The following is a 20,161-nucleotide window of genomic DNA, read 5'->3' as shown; positions in this document are numbered from 1 at the left end:
CGCATCTCATAACATGCTCATATTCAGAGACACTCTTATATGAAATGAATTCACTAAAACAACCACTTTTTACAGCAGACGAGAGTTCAATTTATCTAAATTGAAGCAAATTTAACTAAGGACTTACTTGTTCGAAGGAATGATCAATGAAAACGGGCTTATCATTAAAGCAAAAACAGACGAAGACGAAGATAATGCGACGATAAAGAATAATTAAGTTAGTATCTTGCATCGAGTAGTACTATTAGAAAATCATTAACGACTTTCTGACCAAGAAAATATGCTATTTTTTTCGTAAAGAAAAACAAAAGCTGGTTTAGATACTTTTGATAGCTCTTTGGAAGGCTGATTAAATTCAATGTAAGCATAGCTATCTCATACACAAGCCTATACTTATCGGTACTCATATGTCGATGGCTAAGTTCTAACAACACGTATCTCCAAAATAGCAACTTTTCAGAGAGCAAAAGAAACGACTTATATTTTTAATTGTACACTTAATTAAAAAAAAAACAAAAATTCATAAAACTAAAAAGAAGCATACATTTGCAAAAAAAGAGTTGTTTTTTTCTCGAATCTTCTTTTTTAAATTTCATTACACTTTAAGATACCTGTCTCTAACTGGCCGAATTTTGAGATACGTGTTGTTAGGACTTAGCCATCGATATGCAATATATTCACTGAAGCAACCACTATTCAGCCAGAAGAGATACTTAGGTCCTTAAAACAAGTAAGTCCTCAGTTTAAACTGCTATCGGACAGATGCGTTAATATCTCTTCCACTCTGAATAGCGGTTGCTTCATAGTAGATATAAAATAAGTATATTTAGAAACGCTGAGAACAATGACACGATAAAAATTATAACAATGCTTTATAGGCGTGAGAGAATAAGGAGAAGAATAGGAATCTTTAACAACATCGACATAGAGAAAAATCGAGATAGGCATCATTACGAGAAAAAACATTATGCAGATGAATTATTTTTTCTTCTTCTAGATCTTAGGCGAGAATTGGCGAACAGAAGCAATTATTTCTGTAGATCGACAATAAAAAGTGTTAGTTGGCAAACTAAGGCAGCCTATCTAGAGGTGAAATCCGAGTCAATGACACAAAAACGGCCAAAAATTATGGCTCTCGGTAGATATAGTAAAATACCGCTCAGTAGCCCTGAACGTCTCAATTCAGCTGCTTGAGAACATCAGATCGTTAACAGGAGCATTCTTTAAAAAAATATATAGTAAAGTATGTGTTTGATCCATGCATTTCTTCACATCATAAGGTGTCCTAAGGTAACTGTTTAGAGAGCGACTTAACATGCAGATTTTCTGCCACGGCTCATATGGATCGCTGTAAATGCAAAACCCTTATTAAACCTTAACCCTCGAGCGTGCGCTCTGGCGTATAAGTACGCCAATCTTCGAAAACCAAGGATTTCAACATTGTGCGTACATTCTGGTCTATAATGGTCCCGTGTAATCTTACCGTCTTTGCGCGAGTTTTGAAGGCTCGAAGTGTCGTAGCTAATTCTAATTTAGATCGGCAAGAAGAACCGACAACCTTGGCGTACAAAGTACTCTGCGTGACGAGCCGTGTACTTCGTGCTTTGCTTTTCTTGAATGACCTTGTGTAATCTTACAATGTCATTTTGACTGTCCATACCGTGAGTTTTTAAAGCAGAAAGTATTGTAGAAGTTTTTTTTTAGCCCGGCAAGATGAACCCGACACCCGTGGCGTATAAATTTATGCCGCGCGACCGGCCGTGTACCAGCTGCACCACCTGTGTAGGTACCTTTATATCTGTATCACCTATAAATGTACAAGCTTGAACTTATTTCAACATATAAAGACATATGTTAACGAAAATCGAGTGCTATCATGCAAATGCATATATCGTAGACAAAGTACGCCACGCGCCTCGTTGTATAAAAATATCAGGCGCGCCCGCTCGAGGGTTAATTGTGGAAATGAAATTCACCATGCCAAACCATAGACTCCAGATTATATATTGGTATTGAATTTGACGGGTCTGTAAAGGCCTGGTTACACAATGTAAAAGAAAATGTGAGAATGTCTTAATCTCAGAATGAACGCGAAAATTCACCGTGTAACCACGCAAAAATGTACGAATGTATGAATTTCTGAACAGAAATTAGAATCTGTTCTAATTTCGTTCAGAAAATCGTACAATTTGCAAAAGAAAAAGAAGAAGATACCATACACGAATACATTGGTATATATACGGTATAATTGCCATGGGAATTAAAGAATCTAGATAGCGTAGTGGTCTGCGCAGTGGCCCGGAAAGCTAAAGGTCCTTGGTTCTATTCCCGGTCCAGGGGAATATTTTCTCATGGCAATTCTTGTATATTTCACCGCCGTTCACGCGGCAAGTTTAGAAATATTACCCAAGAAGATATCATATTAAAGGTAAAAAATTTGATAAAGGGCATCAAAATGATAATTCAACACAACGTCGAACTTTGTGGATAATTTGATCCTACAATGGGCAGAATATTAGGTAAATTTATAGGGTTGTTTACAAAGTGAAATAAGTAATACATCCTAAATTTGGTGGTCATCCGACAAAAACTGGCGACTCGATAAAACCTTAAGGTAACCCTAACTTAAGAAGGCACTTACGTTGAGAATATCCCATTGACAATAGAGATAATGTATTTGACTCCATTCTGTTGATCATCAACCACTTATTCCTCTTATTTTTGTCCTTTGGAACACAAGTAATTCTCCGGCGAGTAAATAGATGTACTAGATGACGGGGCACTTTATATGGTTTTCACACGTTTTTCTATTGAAGATCCATGCTGCAATACACTTACTGCATTAAGCAAGTGATGTATGTGTGTAACGTAGATCAAAATCTGCAATCAATTTAATCTTTCCAAATCTCCCCAAACAATCCCCTTAATTTATTTCAACAATGCCTTGGCAACCTAATATATTCACAATCCGATATTTGACGTTAAAACAGCAATTATATTCGCCAAATTTGCGTTTGAGCCCCTACATTGACTGTTTTTCTATCCACTTCCTCAGTCTGTCATCAGTAGATACCGTGCCGTGATGTAACGCGCAAACGCTCCGTCACGTGTTTTCAAGTAGTCGATGGAGATTATTTTTATAGACTCAAAACTAAGCTAAAAAACATTATTCGCACGCGAAAATTTCGGTTTGGTTTTTATTTAGAGTTGTAATAATTTGTTGCGCATTTAAAAATGTTCGAAAAAATGCCCGAAAAATGTACCGTGTACAACCACCTACTCGTGGATCTTGTCCAAGTGAATGTACAAGAATCTGTTCAGAAAACCATTCAGAAAAATGTAGAGAATCTTGTACATTCTAATGTACCGTGTAACCAGGCCTTAATACTGTGCCATCATAGAAAAAGAAGAGGATATCATACAAGAATATGTTGCCATGAGAATTAAAGAACCTGGATAGCGTAATGGTCTGCGCAGTGGCCCGGAAAGCTAAAGGTCCTTGGGTTCGATTCCCGGTCCAGGGGAATATTTTCTCATGGCAATTCTTGTATATTTCATCGCCGTTCACGTGGCAGGTTTAGAAATATTACACAAGAAGATATCATATTAAAGGTAAAAAATTTGATAAAAGGCATCAAAATGATACTTCAACACCACAGTTGAACTTTGTAGAAACTAGAAGCCGCTTAAGTGTCCTGACGGACTTGGTTGGACCAAAATTGTAACAATCATTCATAAAAGGTACATAATTTATGTATACAAGAATTTTTGTTTGTATATTAACATTCTTAAATTTTAGAGGTACTCATGGAAAGCGTCAACATTAGCATCGTTATACTACATTGATCACGTAATGTTTGATGTTAAATGTCAAGTGTCAATTAATGTTATTATTATTGTTCCTGAATTCATTTAATAATATTTTATACTCAAATAAATTATTTTCATTAAAAAGGCCAACAATTTTTTTATGAGACGCATGTATTATATATGGCTGTATATATTCGTTTCCGAAGAACTTTGGTGTGCTTAATCCGCAGTAACCAAATTCCATAACTGCGGCATAATGACAGAATTTCTAGATATTCTGGTTTCAGCTTTCAAAATCCTATTTTTCGCCAAACCCCCTAATGCCCGCGAGGTGGGGAGAAATTTTTAAATTTGGAAAATATCTTAAAAGTTCCCGTCATTCCAATTTAATTTTACTATTCTGAGGTCAGATTGAGTAATTAATTCAGAAAATATCTCAACGAACGATCATTTTCGCACTGCATAAGGTCCTCCAGTCATTATGTAAAAATTAAGAAGAGTGAATACAAATTCTCATGTCACACACGCCGCAATGAGGTAATATGGGAAGACAATAGGGAGGTTTCCTATTATTTTTTATTGCCTAAATCGAAAGAGTATTACTCCTGGAATACGCATTTCACGCTCTTAGATTTTTGAATGACGATATCTATTTATAACGATTAAACGAAAAGTGAAAATTTTCAGGCGCGCGAAAACGCGATGGCTAAGTAGGAATGCTGAGAAAACCCCGAATGACGTCATTATGGTTCCCGCTTTCCCCGTGTGAGGTGACCTTTGGGCGAGGATATTGTGCGCCGATGCGATGCTGGCTTATGGCAGGTAGCAGAGAACCCTGCCAGCAGATAGCGCTTGGCTTAAATAAGGATTATTAATACACTATCAAACGGAGGAAACTTTCCGGCCATAGAAATTTTTAATAGGTGATTATTAAGAGGTGTTTCCCTGAGCTCTGTGCCTCATGATTGCATTGGTAATCAATCATGCATGCATAGACGATGTAAAACTCCTATCTACTCGTATAGAAACTAGGTCCCTGTGACGTCACGTGGAGTGGCATCTCGTGGGCGCCAATCTGGCCTTTTTTAAATGAGGATAAAATTGACCATTGCCATTCGTCTAAACCCGTATTTATAAAATCAAATAATTTGTATATTATGAATACACTAATGGTGGGAATAGAATCGCAAGCAATGCTTTTCGTTTTCTTTGACGAAGGAAACTACCCAATTTTTACAATCATGAAGTAATTCTTTCCCGGGGAATTATTTTTGTAAAGTTTTCTCGGGATTTCCAACGGTTCTTTTCGTTGCAAATCATTAACGCTTCAACGGAAAATACCTCCAACGACATCAAGGTAAATGAATAATTTTTACAGACCAATATTCTGTCAAAGTTTTTTTTTGTTCAGTCAAAATAATTCATTTACAATCCCCATCGTCTCAGGTTAAACGTTATGGGACTTCATTTTATCGTTAATTAAATGAAAAGCTTTGTCATAATCCACCGATTTATTTTTAGGTACGACTAATTCGACGCATCGGCGTCATCGTAAGGTATCATTAACTTTTCATCACGCCGCTGCGTCGAAACAAGTCGTTCTCAAAAATAAATCGTGGGAATACAACAAAGTTTTACATTTCATCAGCAATTATTCATTCCAGCTGAAGACTATGCACGAGTCGTCGTAACCTTGGTGGTACACGAGGTGGGGAGAAATTTTTAAATTTGGAAAATATCTTAAAATTTCTCGTCATTCCAATTTAATTTTACAATTCTGAGGTCAGATTAAGTAATTAATCCAGAAAAAATCTCAACGAACGATGATTTTCGTACTGCATAAGGTCCTCCAGTCATTAAGTATGTAAAAATTAAGAAGAGTGAATACAGCAAATATTCATTCACCCTGAAGACTATGGACGAGTCGTCGTAACCTTGGTGGTACACGAGGTGGGGAGAAATTTTTTTAATTTGGAATAATAGCTAATAACACCGTTGAAAATCCCGAGGAAACCTACCTTTTTTTACTTTGCATATTACTCAGTTGATTAAATTTACCTTCATCATCATCATTGGTCAACAATCCTACGATCGGTTTGACGCAGCTCTCCACTCAATTCTCCTATCAGCTAATCATTTCACATCCACGTATTTCTTCACTTTCACATCCTTCTTTACTTGTTCCATGTATTTTGTTCGAGGCCTTCCTTTTCCGTTCTTGCCTTCCACTTTTCCCTCTACGATTGTCTTCATCAGGCCATCATGTCTCAATAAGTGGCCTATAAGAATGTTCCGTCTTCTTGTTAATGTTTTCATGAGGCTTCTCTTCTCTCCTATTCTTCTAAGGACTTCCTCGTTACTAACTCGGTCGATCCATTTGATTTTCATCATTTTTCTGTAGCACCACATTTCGAAGGCCTCGATTCTTGCTTTCTCCGCTGCGATCATTGTCCATGCCTCACTTCCGTATAGGAGCATACTCCAAATGTAGGTTCTTATAAATTGTTTCTTTACTTCCATATTTAAGTTTCCCGCTGTAAGCAGGTCTCTCTTTTGGTGGAATGCCCTCTTCGCCTGGGCTATTCTGCTGATAATTTCTTTCTTGCTTCTCCCGTCACTAGTTATCTTGCTTCCCAAATAACCGAATTAATTCACCTCTATTAGTTTTTGCTTCACTATTTTAATGTTAAATTTACCTTGCAGCACGTAAAACTTAATAGGTACGTAAACATACGAAAACGTAAGACAAGAAGGGGCTCTAATAAAAAGCACTATCCCTGATCCAACCGAAGTTAAATGACGTAACGCCTTAAACAGGTTTGGGCGCCTCTTCCCACCCATCTGTACATGTCCTAAACGCCAAATTACGTCAAATTAAAATTCAATTAGTAACCTATTCGTGCATCTTTAATTTGAGCGTTCTTCGAGGTGATTAGTTCATTCCGATTAATATTCTCCTGCCTCGTAACCTCCTTCACAACTTTCTTTCGTTTCATCACCGATGATCGATTGGCACCCATTTACATCTAAAGTGAGCTATTAGAAACGGACTTTTTTTTAACTAGTCGTCTTATGCCGTCAAGATTAAGAATCCATCAATAAGTTCGGCGATTTTCATTAATGACCATAATGGCCCCAGACCATTGAAAGTCGATAATTGCCGTATTTATGAATACATAATTTGGTAATATTAATGAGAACTCTTGTTTTAACACTGATCTACCTTGATATCGACAGTAATCTAACGAATTCTCGGCCAGTGATTTATTGAAAAAGTAAGAATCCGCATTATAACAATTTTACTAGACAGGTCCACAAAAAGAAAACCAGGGCAATTGATTTTACCATTTAATGTTCCCTCGATCCATTCCTTCTGAAGTCTTAAATCCGTAAAAAGGCATCAAGTCACTCAAAAAAGTGTGCAAATTTCACAACATCAGATGTATCTCACCGACATAAAGCCGTATGATCAACCAATTACACACATACACGGTGAAGAGATATTTGACCACTTTGTGTCCACATACACATATGATACGAAGTAACTTCTATGAATAGAAAGAGGGGTGAGACAGGGGTGTGCACTAAACCCCGTATTTTTAATGCTTACATTGACAAAGCCATCAATGATATCAAGGAGAAAGCTTTGGGTGTTAATATCCACGGAGAAAGATTTAGTACGCTACGATTTGCTGATGGCTTAGCGGTCACAGCCGAGAGGGACAATCATTTCAAGAAGACTTTGACAAGTATGGAAAGGACAATAGCCAGATATCAGCTGAAAATGAAGAAATAGAAGACTGAGATAATAGTATGCAGCAAAAAAGAGGAGGCTAGAGCAAACATTAAGCTAGGAAAACATAAGCTTGCGGAGTTAAAAGACGTCTGTTACCTCGATAGCAAGGACGAAATAGCTAGTAGAATGGTAAAAGCGACGAGGGTTTTCTGAAAAAAAAAGAAAACTCTACATTAAACTGAAAATATTAAGCACGGAAGTGAGGAAACAATACATCTAATGTTGTAAATGGAATATGTTTCTCTATGGAAGAGAGGCTTGGACGTTGATAACTGCGGAGAAGTCATGAGTGGAAGCATTCTAAGCGCGGTGCTACTGAAGAATGATGAAGAATAAATAGATTGGCCGTGTAATTAATGGGGAAGTGCTGAGAAGAGTGGGAGAAAAAAGAAGTCTCCTAAAAATCTAAAGGAGAAGGGGGGACAACTTAGTCGGCCACATTATGAGGCATGATGGTCTGATGAAAATAATAGTAGAAGGACAGGTGGAAGGGAAATAGGGCAAGGGATGGCCCCGAATGATACAGATAGGACAGGTTATGATGAATGTAAAAGGAATGAAATACGTGGCTACGAAAAAGATAGCGGATAGGAGAGAGGAAGCTGCATCAAACCAACATTATGATTGTTGAATTATGATGACGATGATGACGAAATAACTCATAAAATGTAAAATTTGTATAAAGAAGCGAACGGAACCTGAACGGAAAAAATTGGGGATCTATATCCATATCTCCGCGAGGGACCTACAAATGCAATTTTACCCTCTCTATCTCTCACCAGTCTCTCCTGTCTCCGCCTTCAGTCCGATTTAAAATTCATTCACAATACTCATGGTTCCCCCTCTTACAATCCCGATATTGTTTCCTTCTTCAACAATAGAAATCTTTCCCGCCAAAACCGATGGAATTTCCTACTCTACCAGCCAATACCCAGGCTATAAACAGATAAGGTAGAGCGCCTCTGTAAAAGTAATTAGAATTTAATCAAACTTTGGTTACGTATTCTTTGAAAGACACACTTTGAATATTACGAATAAAAAGGGATTCCCATGAGCCGTTTTTGAGATATTTGACGGTAAAATTAGGATTATTTAACATGGGCTCTTTTGGAGAAATACGGTTTTTTGAGCTAGCGAAGCCCGGATGTAGCAAGAATATGTTGAGATTAGGGATGGACGGATCCAGGATTTTTATCAGATTCGGATCGGATCCTTGATTTTAGGAGCCGGATATCTTTCGGATCGGATGTTTTCGGATCCAAATGCATTTTCAAATTCCTGACACTGAGATTCCACCAATGATTGTTCAATATCTTGGGAAGAGTCACACTATGTGCCACTCGTTTTTGCCTTTTTTATTTTCCTCGGCTGAAATTCTCCTAAGTAACCTCTGCGAGAGCTTTCTAACAAAACGGTTCACGAGTAGGACAAGAATCGCATGCGACGGCGCATTCGAAGATAGAATCGGAAATCTTTCCACCCTGGTGGGGTGTTGCATTCACTGAAGCTATTATTTAAAATTTCGGATCCAGATCCGATGTCTTCCGCGACTTTGGATCCGATGTATCCGATGATCCGATGTATCCGATCCGCGGATATTTGGATCCGAGGTATCCGATCCGATCGTCCGAAGTTGAGATAGCACTTATTAGAAGCAATGTTTTGTGAAAAATCTGAATACGCATGGTAAAGTATAAGTCCATGATAAAACAAGAAAGATATCTGAGAAAAACACCATGAAACTGGCAAGAAGGCTGGCATTCTCTGTTAACAACATCGCAAAACGAAAACCAATACAACGATTTCGCCTCAACTATGTAAATATATTTAGTTTCCCACCTTTACATACGTATTGCATAGCTAGGTAAAGTCAATTGTTGGAAGATATACACAAAAATTGGTTGCCAATGGATATGAATGAGTCTGCTGTGTGCTGAAAAAGGCCAGATTGGCGGCCATGCGATTCCACTCCAAGTGACGTCACAGGAACCTAGTGTCTATATGAGTAGATAGGAGTTTTACATCGTCTGGGATTACCAATGCATGCATTTGGCACAGACTTCAGGGAATCATCTCGTAATGATCACCTATTAAAACTGCCTATGGTCGGAAAGTTTCCTACGTTTGTTAAGGTATTAATAAGCCTTATTTAAGCCAAGCCCTACCTGCTAGCAGGGTACTCTGCTACCTGCTAGCAGGGTACTCTGCTAGCTGCTAGCAGCCAGCATCGCAGTGGCGCACAATATCCTCGCCCCAAGATCACCTCATAAGGCGAGGCCGGGAACCAGAGTGACGTCACACTGACTTTTCCCAGCTTTCCTACTTAGCCGTCGCGTTTTGGCGCCCTTGAAAATGTTCACTTTTCGTTTAATCGTTAAAAATAGATATCGTCATTCAAAATCTAAGAGCGCGAAATGCGTACTCCAGGAGTAATAATCTTTCGATTTAGGCAATAAAAATAATAGGAAACCACCCTATTCAGCATGCAAATGTTGGAAGCAGTGTTGAAACTGGTCAAGTTGACTACTGTAAATACCTTTTTAAAAAATCATTTTGGACGTTTGCGTTGTGCTGAGGTGCAAAATTGCACTCAAATTCCTAATTAGGTTTTCTTTTGTTTTAATTCTTTTGGCGACTCTATTATTAAATAATAGGTCGCCAGAGTACGTCACTTGACTTCAGCCGATGCCGCTCTTAACTACATTAATCTTTCTCTTTTCTACCGTCTTTCTGCCGTAAGATATTCTCTCCCGACTTAAACGGACCCCTTTTAATCATCAGTCAAAACTTTTTACTCACTTGGCATCACCTCATTCAATGCGAGGTAACCGAATAACTTGCCAAATACTCAGTATGTGGCCGCAGAGTTGGTTTGTTGCTTTGTTTCGTTTGAAGTCTGTTTATTCATCATATTATTTCCCTCCTTTGTTTCATTTTAATTGCTATAAGTGCACTTAAAATTTAGCATTCTTGCACTATGTGCACCATTTGATGTAAAAAAAATTCATAAAATAAAATATGTATGTGAAACTTTCCGCGAGCCAAAAAATTTTCAATCCTCAATTTCCGCTAATCTTAGCTTTATTTAAGGTACATTTTTTTGCATAGTTTGTCCAACTACAACCAAGTTTATGCTAAGGACTCGCTTTGCTCGTTGGGGGGGCTCTGCCCCCCCTAGGCCCCCCCGAAAAAGGCCTGCGGCCTGTTATGCTCACTGTGGGAGGTCTTACACTTTTTGTTTGCTACTTGTTACTAAAGGATCGTTCACTTTTAAGCTGGCAAGCTTAGGTATAAGCAATATTTCCACTTTCACGTAAAACGAGCGCATGGTACGTAGGCTACAATATGAATGTAAATATTTATAAAGAGAAACGTTTTTCTGAGGGGCTAAAAAAGTAAAATAAATTTCTACGAGTTTCTCGAACTTATTCAATTCAAATACAAAAAACGTTGAGACCACGTTCCACTGTAACACCCAATGCATACGTAATATCATAACATAACGACTTTACGTATTACGATGAAAAACACGTTTATTAATTATTTTCCACAAAACTCAACCAAATTCTTGATATACGAATAAGATGTAACAGCTATTCCTCTTCGTAAGTGAATTACGTAGCGACTGAATATCAATATCTAGAACAAATGCGCCTTAGCATGAATTGGGGCTAGTAGGACGAATTTTATCGAAATATTATTTATCGTGATCGCGAATGATTTCACATCAGAAATACCTCTATTTAAAGTTTTAATGAATCGGGATACACAAATATCTCAGCTTTAATATCCAACGCAATGCGCAATAAATTGGTGAGTAATGGATCACAGCCTTTGGTGTACAAAACATTGTGAATGTCAAGATTTCGATAATTTTCACAGTTGAATAACTTAGTCACTCAAGGAAACGTGATTTTCTCAAGACAAATAATTGAATAAGAAATACCTTTATTTGCACTTATCTTCCATATTGTATTTTTCACTGCCTATTCACTCCTGCAGCTCACGGATAACATAGTACATTAAAAAGGACATTAACGGAAGAAAGAACGTCAACAAAAATAAAAAAGTTATCACCATCACAAAAAATGAAAATATAATCATTTTTACCCACCTATATTATGTAAGACTTGTTTAAAAGTCTTTCTACTACAATCGTATATCGCCAACAAGATACGAACTATAGTCAACAGCACGCATTATATTTCTAAAATGGCATTTAGTGCACTTGTTAACTTTGAAATTAATAACCACCACACTTTCGATGTAATATACCAAAAACAACAACTAATTTCTGCGAACTGAATAAAAAGGAAGTCTGCGCGGTTTGTCAAAAATGCTAAGGGCGGTCAGACAGCGTTATCCATATGCTAAGTAAATTAGGCTGGGAGCCGCCGGAGACTCGGAGGCTGCCCGCTAGGCTTAGATTGCTTGAACAATTGAGAATAGACATATTAAACGACATGAACAACATAATATTAGTGCCTCACAATATTTCCAGGTCGGACAGAAGCGATTAATAGAGATATTTTGCCGAACGGATAGATTAAGGAATTCGTTTTTCTCACGTACCACAAAGGACTTTCATAAATGCTAATCATAATTTTGCACTTCTTTTTTATGTGTAAACGGCTGGTGTCCTAACACCCCTTACCACACGTCTTTTAGGCGGCTTGCGGGGTAGTATGTAGATGTAAGGTAGCCTTTAGATTACAATAAATGCCTTTCACACCGTTTTCGCACACACATTGTTTCACGAAAATGTCGAATATTGGATTTAAAGAAAGGCAAAGCTCTAAATCCAATTAACTAATCAGATGTGTTCACACCTTGTGAGATTTTTTTCGAACCAAAAAGAGGGTAGTTGGCCACATCCACATTCTTCGCCGAAAAAGGAAGAATTCGACGCGATCTACATTATATATTTCTCCGGCGACGTGTATTAAACCTGCATGATTATAGGAGAATTGCCATGAAAAAAAATTCCCCTTGACCGGGAATCGAACCACTGACCTTTGCCATTCCGGGCCAATGCGCAGATCAATACGCTACCCAGGTTCCTTGATTCCCATGGCAATTATACCACGCTACAAAATACATTTGTAATTTGTATTTTGTATTTTAAATACACGATCTGAATGTATCTCGTATTTTTTATTTCAAATACAGATTTTTGGCATTTTGCTATTCTAAAATAAAAAATACATTTGTAGAATACCGTTGAAGTAGCTGTGATGACACTTCTATAACATTATAACATTATGTTTCAGAGATTACTTCGTTATGGTTATAATCGTTCTCTTCGTATTTACAACTACCCATAACCCACCCAAGAAGGTTGTATTTATTTAAGATCTCTTAGTCTACAAATTGTTCATTTTTGTGCAATAAAAGGTATTTAAAAATACTATTTCTTGTTTTTTTTTTGAAACATTCAAGTCAAAAGAATTTTGAGTTATTTTTCTATTTTATTTACTTTCATACCACCGAAAACAGCTCTATCCAGCCTACTACATCGGGATTATTAACATGTTAACAGTTTAACGTGCACAAACAACCATGTACTGGAAATGGGTAACCTACCCAGACGGGACTCGAAACCACGACCTACTCTTTGGCAGGCGAGTCCTTCACCCCGCCGCCACCGAGGCCGGCGCAATTTACAATAGGGTTATTCCTATTATTTTTTTATTGCCTAAATCGAAAGATTATTATTCCTGGAGTACGCATTTCACGCTTTTAGATTCTTTAATGACGATATCTATTTTTCACGATTAAATGAAAAGTGAAAATTTTCAAGCGCACGAAAACGCGACGGCTAAGTACGAATGCTGGGAAAACCCTGTGTGACGCCATTCTGGTTTCGACTGCCGCTGTGTGAGGCCAGTTTGGTGCTAGGCTATGAGCGCCGCTACGATTCTGGCTGCTAGCAGGTAGCAGAGTGCTCTGCTGTCAGGTAGCGCTCCGCTTAACTAAGGCTTATAAATACCCTATCAAACGAAGAAAACTTTCCGACCATAGACAGTTTAAATAGGTGATTATTAAGACATGTTTCCCTTAGCTCTATGCTTCATGCGTTCATTGGTAATCTCAGACGATGTAAAACTCCCTATCTACTCGTATAAAAACTAGGTCCCTGTGACATGACGTGGAGTGGCATCGCATGGGCGCCAATCTGGACTTTTTCAAATGCGGTTAAATTTGTCCATTCCTATTCGTCTAAACTGGAATTTCAAAAACCAAATAATTTGTATATTATGAATACACTAATGGTGGGTAACGAATCGCAATCAATGCCTTTCGTTTTCTTCGATGAAGGAAACTACCTTATTCAAATGCATTTTGAGCGATATTTTGTAATTCGAATAGGTACTCCTCGGCCCGTATTTAGCCCGGCGGTGGATACACCAACGACCATTGCTACTGTTTTACATACTCATCGGCGGCGTAGCCAGGATTTTGAATTCGGGGTGTTTACCAGAGATTTCGGGGCGCTTCCTGGGTGTATGTAGGGCAAAGGGGGTACTCCCCCGGAAAATTTTGGGATTTTTAATGCTGAAAACATAAAATTTTAGGATAAAAGATACAGTATCCGGCGTGATACGCTGGAAATCCTTGATATTCAGCTTAGTAAAACCACTTGTCTGTTTCCACACACTTTTATTTAAAAAGGCTGTCACCTGTCACATGGTACATACTATGTAGTATGTACCATGATAATGGCACAAGTTGCCGAAACCATGGTCGGTTTAAATGAAAATGTGTGGAAACAGACAAGTGCTTTTACTAAGCTGAATTTTAGGTGTCAAAAACAGTAATTTTGAACGAGTATTTATTAAATGTTACTTATCGAGGCCATCTTTCTCATTTTTGGCCTCTCTTTTAAAGGCAGGAGGAGGGGGGGTTGTAACCCGGAAACCACACCCCCTGCGTAGCTACGCCACTGATTCTCATCCCACAGAGTTTAGGCAATTCCACAAAGTTTCGCAAAGAACTCACACACTTACGTCTCTTTGAATACATTGAAAAAAATGCAGCGACACTGCAGAACACGGTACAATAATTAGTAAACCATTGAGATCTCATGAGTTTCAAAAAGGCTTGTAAATCTAATTACATGCGCAGACAGCTTGGGGCATTTTCTTCGAGGCAAGGCACGGGAGATGTGAGGAAGAAGCCCATAACGAGATTCCGTGAATGGGTTTAAGTCTCCAGCCAACTCCTTCTCCCCTTTCAAAGCTGTCTTCGCGCTCCCTTGCTTCCACTAGCAGTTGGCAAAATCAGAAATAAGCGGGCGAACCGACCGACCTTAAAAGAACCCATTCCACACACCGCCCTCCTCTCTCTCTCCGGATACCCCAAGCGCCAACATTTGCAGCCAGTTAAAGCCATTAGCCACAGAAGATGAAAATCCCATTTAGCGGCCGTTTTCAAGGGTGAAATTAGGCCAATGGTGGAGGAGGAGCTGTTGAGGCGGGTGGAGAGAAAAAATGCCTCTTTCAAAAGATTCCATGAAGCACTGCCTCGCCAAGCACTCGTATGGGTTTTTTTCTTACTTTCCTAACTTGCCCACTCGAAGGGGTATACCGCTTTCCAAGCACGACACTCACAAAGCATGTCAACATGAAGTGGCTATACGTCCCGGTTTGGGCGGGACAGTGCCGGTTAAGACCAGTGACGTCATGGCAAAATAAGCAGTGCCGGAACGCATTTCCCTGCGGAGCTCCAAACTGTGCCGCACGTTCGAAATTTCGATCTTAATTTCGGCGTCGCAGGTGGTCGCAATTCTCCTTTTGGTATCATACTGTATAAGTTTTGTTGTATGTATAATGTAAGTATCTCGATATAACTCGGTGATCCTTTTTTTATAATCCTACATGAACAAAACATTTCGACGAAAAACAGTTTGTATCGTATCGGCCACAAATAATACAACTGAGTCATGAAAGTTGCCAAGAATTAACAATAATAAACCGCATAATAATAATGCAAATTTTTGTTTCTATTGAATTACTACAGAAGGTGTGGCATTAGTTTTTAAATGCTGAACTTCGAAAAAAATTCAATGAGGGCTTTATTTTGCGAAATTTGTTCAACTTTGAGGCCAGGTAATTTGTTTAAAAAATGTATCTATGAAAAACGGTTTGCGTAAAAAATGCACTATTGTTTTGCAACAACTGTGCAAAATTTCAAATTCCGCACTCAAAAAAATCGATTCCGAGGTTTTGTCCAGCCTTTTTCGATTTCAGCCCACTGTGCGGCGTTCCGGCGCGACACCCCTGGTTTAGACCGCTCTTGAGGGCGTACCGAAAATTCTCCACAACCACTTCCACGCTAAGCACTCGTGTGGGGTATTTTCTTCACTTACTATGAGAAGCCTGCTCGAAGAGGTATATCGCTTTCCAAATACAGCGATACTCACATAATATGTCGACACAAAGTGGTGTGGCCCGGACTGTCCCGATTAAGACCACTTTTAGAGTTTGTAAGTTCTCTGCGATGTCCCGGTTTCGTGAAAAACTTATGGGAAATATTTATTTGTAGTAACAGTTTCTAATAGAAAGCGTAACAAAATATAGTAATAAGATTTTAGAGTTAAAAATTCTCTCTGAAGTGCAATAATCAAATAGCGGTGTTATCACGGAACTCCGTAAAAATTGGAGCCGAAAGTCGCCGGTAGCGATGGTAAATAGTAACGCATCTCAACGTAAAATAATAATAATAATTATCCTAGATATGATTTCACAAACCCATTTTAATAGAGTAAGGTTATAGGTTTTCGAACTTCACTGAGGACCCCTTACGGTACTAAGAAGTCCCGCTTTAGGCCACAACATTTACGGTCACCCTATGTCAACATATCCAATTCGCATATCTAATATGGAGGCCGATGGTGGAGGAGTAGTTGAGTTGGGTGGAGATAAAAAAATTCCTCTTTCAAAATATTCCACGAAGCACCACTAAAATAGACGTCATTAAGACGTGACATTCACAATAGTAGTGAAGAGGTAAGTTGAATCATATAATATCATGCACATCAATTGATGGCGTATTACCTTACGAAAGCTACCCACGAAATTCGTACGAATTTTTTAATGTAATAAAAACATTATTATTCTCTTAATGCAAATTCTCTTGATGCATTGACAACAGTTTCTAGTTTTATGCAGGCATTCAAGTTGACTTTTTTCGTCCCTTTCTGAGAAGCCTGCCGGAGGGTATATCGGTTTCCAGGCACGAAACTCACAAAAAATATGTAAATATATCCAATTGGGAAAGAATATACGATTTGTTGATCATCCAATTTAAAAAGTCATCCAGTATCTGCCAAAATAGACGTCATTCAGAAGTGACATTCACAACAGCGATAAAGAGGGCAAGTAAAATCACGCACATTAATTGGCGAATCGCTTTCCAAAAGTTTTTCCGAAAGACTCACGCGTATAGGCATCACAATTGCGTCAAAAATATCGATAAATTACGTGATGCATTAAAAATGGTTTCTAGTTTTATCGCGCTAGGCATTATTGTATATTTTTTCCTTCCTAAAAAGCCTCCACGAAGCGAAAATTGCTTTTTCAACAAGTATTTTCTCCAACACATCGATGATTTACGAAATAAATTCACAATAATTTCTGTTAAGTTCAACCAAGCTGAGCACTCGCGTGGAGTTTTTTCCTAAGGTCGCGGAATTAATAACCATTTAATGCTAACATGTAACGGAAATTGATTTGTTATTTGTCACATATAAAATTCTATGCGCAAAAAATAATACAAAGAAATTTAAAAAATAAAAAATTTGACATAACTATACTATCTTTGCAAGATAGATATCAACATCTATTCTTTATAACGGAAATTTAAACTAATGTTATCATGACATATATATACACAATGAAAGCTGTAATGTTAAACCCTTTATGAGATATGGCTTGTTTTCAATCTAAATTAACCATAATTTCGCTGGAAAAAGGTTAAAATATTATTCAGATAACTCGGATGACATCTGGAGATTAAACAAGTTATTTTCTATCTGGAATCACTTTTGATGATGTTTAAAATCTTTGTTTATATAATCTCTCATCTTTGGAATACAATTAGTAATACGTATCTTATTTCACCATTACGGTGTGAGGAAACTTGAAAATTAGGTCATACTATAGCCGCTTGTCAGATCCAAAGTTTCAGTGTGCCTATCGCATAAGGTTCATCAAAAGAAATTTTCCAATACTAAAGATAAAAAAAGTTTGAGTTTATACTTGAAGTCTTAGGTCATATTATTTTGTATCAGTTATCACATTCACATGCTTGTATTATAAGCAGACAACATTTCCAATAGAGAAGTCAAAGCACCGCAAGGAAAAATTATTTTCTTGTTTAGTAATCTATATAGATTATAAAATAAAGGTTAGCACCAATTTTGTGCTGGAGAAAAATTAATAAGCAATTTTTTAAACATTTAAATATAAAAATAATAGTAAATTCCATTTAACACATTCTTACACATGCTGTGTCTTGCGCAAAGTCTTATATTTGAAATTATTCATAAATCATGTCTCTACGACAATTTTGTGGTGATATAGAAGGAATTATATGTTTCAAGGCACGTTTTTCGACAAAAATTAAAATGCTGTTAAATTTTAAAAAAATATGTTGCAATAAATTATTTTCAAAAATAATGTTGGTCACCAGGCATTAATTCCTCCTATGGTTGCTGAAACGAACATAATTTACAAACTACATTCATAACGGAGAAAAAGAACGAAGTTTAGTCACGTAAAATCGCGAAGCATAACTGATGACATACGGCTTTCCAAAGTTTCCCTCCTAGTCCTTTAGTAGATACATCTCGTGAGCCACTCATGTACAAGCCAGACATGTAAAAAAAAACCAGTTAAGGTTTTCTATAACACATCGATGATTTACGAAACACGTTCATAATAGTTTCAATGAAGCTTAGTCACGCGGAGAACTCACGTCGAGTTTTTGTCTTTCCTTCCTTCCTTAAAATCCTGCCCGAGGGATACATCGCTTTCTCAGTCAACCTAAACTATGAAAAACATCTATATACCCAATAGGGAAAGCATATGTGAACAGGTTTGTTGATCACCTGACATAAAAAGCCAACTAATGGTTTCTCCAGCAGACGTAGTTAATGAACTACACCCAAACTGAGAAAACGAAGAAAGTATATTCGCGTAAAATCACACAACGTAATTAATCACGAATCACTTTCCAGAAGCTTACAGATACTCTTAAATATGTGTTGCTCGTACGAAATAAATGCATTGGTAGGTATTACAATATATTGCTAGCATGAAAAAATCACGTAAGGTTTGCTCAGACGTATCAATACTTTACGAAATGCATTCACAATCGTTTCTATGATGCTCTATCACGCTGAACACTCACGTGGATATTTCCTATCCTTTCTAAAGAGTATATAAAAATTTCCTTACTAAAGGGAGTACATAGCATTCCCTACTTCCACAAAAGATATCTGGCTTTGTTCTTATTTCGTACAAGATATATTTTCGGATTTTGTAGGAATATTTGGATAGAGATTCGTCATTAGTTATGTTGCGAGATTTTAAGTGAATAAATTTCTCTTTTTTCTCTGTTGTGAACGTAGTTTATTAATTATATTTGTTTCCGCAACCTTAGGAGGACTTAATTCCAAGCAATGAATCATCAATGCATTCATCCAATGAAGAAATAAATAAATATTGATAGAAAAAATAAACAAATATATAAATAGATCTATGCATCTAATGATGAAAGAATACGTGAGCAAGAATGCTGATCACAAGTGGCGTAGCCAGGAATTTTGCTAGGGGGGGAGGGGTACAAAACTAGGGAGAGAATTTTTTAAAAAGAGGATCATAAGTAGAGGGTTTTTAATTAATTTTAACACTTTGAATGATCGAAGAAACTTCATTTGTTAAAGAAATATTTTGTAAATTCATGGTTTTTCAATATTTTGTTTTCTTTTATGAAGGATAATATAAGTGTTTCTATATTTCGGGGGGGGGGGGGTCCGGACCCCCTGGACCTCTCCCCTGGCTACTTTATTATTGTTGATCACCCAGCATAAGAATTCATCTAACGGCTTCATAAACAGATACTTTACGAACGACATTCAAGCGGAGAATACGAAGAAAGTTTATTCACGAAAATGCACACAACATAACGGATGACGGACCGCTATCCCAAAGCTTTCCACAATAATTAGAGGTATTTATATCTTACAAAACATAGATAAGTGAAAAGGTATGCCAGTCGATCAACGTAAAAACCATTCACTAAAGCTTATCATGTAAACCACAATGTTTTTTTCAGTAACCTAAAAGAGAAGTCAATGCCATGAAATCAACACCTTTTTTAAATAATTTATTTCAACAATTTTTACCACCAAATTTTAGCACCAAATTGTCGTCAAGACATGATTCATCGCTTATCTTATTGTTACAGTTTAACTTTTCCCAAGGCACTGAATCTGAAAAAAAAATTCGTGAATGGGAAAAAAAATTATTGTTGTGTTTAAGTGTTTTAAAA

The sequence above is a fragment of the Ischnura elegans genome, chromosome 12 (genome assembly GCF_921293095.1).
Source record: "Ischnura elegans chromosome 12, ioIscEleg1.1, whole genome shotgun sequence".
In the NCBI taxonomy this organism is placed as follows: Eukaryota; Metazoa; Arthropoda; class Insecta; order Odonata; family Coenagrionidae; genus Ischnura; species Ischnura elegans.
This window is presented reverse-complemented; position numbering follows the sequence as displayed.